Here is a 1,650-nt window from a genome sequence, read left to right on the forward strand (position 1 = left end):
AACGGGAATTTTTGAAAATTTGAAAATATAGATAATACTTTTTTTGTCCTAGATGAAATGAATGGGTTGGTGTTGGAATTTTTCGAAACGGTTGGAAAAGCAGTAACAATACTAACAATTTTAATTTTTATTGGTATTTCGGAATTCCTGAAATTTCAGGAAAACAGGGAATTTGTACGAGAGAAAAAAGAGATAACTTTTGCTCTCCCAACTAAGAGGATTTTTGTGAAAGTGAAATGGTCAAAACTGGTCAGAAAATGTGAACCGCGAAAACTTTTCAAGAAGAGGTGAAAATAGGGCTTCGGAAAACCGGAAATCTGGGAATTCCTGGAAACTTTTGTAACTTGGAAAATGGTAGTTTAATTGCCCAAAGTGATTGGAATGTGTGGACAGTAAAATAAATCTGTTAAGAAACGTAGGAATTGGGCAAGTTGGAACAATGTCCTATTTTTGAAATAATTGGATATATAATTAATAATTATTATAATTGGTTATTAGGTAGTTTGGCTCCTTCCTTGTTTGCTTCCGTGACAACCTCCTTAAAAATGTAGTAAATCAGAAATATCAAGCAGCCAAAAATGGATCAGTGTAGATAGTGTTTTGCATTTTTCCAAACATCCCTTGTAGTGAATTCAAATCGGTGTCATTTAATTTTAGCGATTACATTTTCATTTATATTTTTGATAAAAATTGTTATTTTTCATATAATATAGATTTTTTTTTTTTTTTTAATGAGAATTGTTTTTTGTTTTTTTTAATAATATCCACAATGTTCAATGAGCTGGATGTGTTATGTGTAACCATGTTTATTGACTTTTTGCGCTGGCTGATTTATTATTATTTTTTCTGCACCATGACTAGGGAAGGTTGCTTGGATGGGGTAATATAAGTTAATGCTGTGCATATATTCACATGGATGTACAATCAATGGTTACTGACTTGCGTTATCTTCGATAGGCCACAGGATGGTTATGTGTGACCATGTTTATTGACTTTTTGCGCTGGTCGATTTTGTTTTATTTCTGCACCTTGACTAGGGAAGGTTGTTAGGATGGGGTCATGTAACTTAATGCTGTTCATGTATTCACATGTATGTACAATTAACAGTTACTGACTTGCGTACCTTCGATAGGTCACAGGATGGTTATGTGTGACCATGTTTATTGACTTTTTGCACTGGTCGATTTTGTTTTATTTCTGCACCATGACTAGGGAAGGTTGTTTGGATGGGGTCAAATAACTTAATGCTGTTCATGTATTCACATGGATGTACAATCAACGGTTACTGACTTCTGTTAACCTTGATAGGCCACAGGATGGTTACAAAATGTCAAATGCGAGACCGCTGGCTATTTGTACATGGTTTGAAATCCCTGCGCCCTGCCATATTGCTTTTTGAACCATGCCAAATTGAAGACCATAGTTTGGACGCCCCCGGTCTAGGAGTTTGGTTATCTTATTGATCTGGTGGTCAGACTCACTCTCACTCCCAACGTAATACACAGTTCAATACTAACAGCACAATAACCTTTAATGTAGATTGTGTAGAGTATATGACATCATCCATGATTTAGTGGAGCGCTGGTAAAAAAAAAAAAAAGGCGGTCTTTCTTTCCTCCAAGGACGTCAGTGTTTTTCCTGCAAGTGAGA

This window comes from Nerophis ophidion, linkage group LG23, assembly GCF_033978795.1.
Source record: "Nerophis ophidion isolate RoL-2023_Sa linkage group LG23, RoL_Noph_v1.0, whole genome shotgun sequence".
Taxonomy (NCBI): domain Eukaryota; kingdom Metazoa; phylum Chordata; class Actinopteri; order Syngnathiformes; family Syngnathidae; genus Nerophis; species Nerophis ophidion.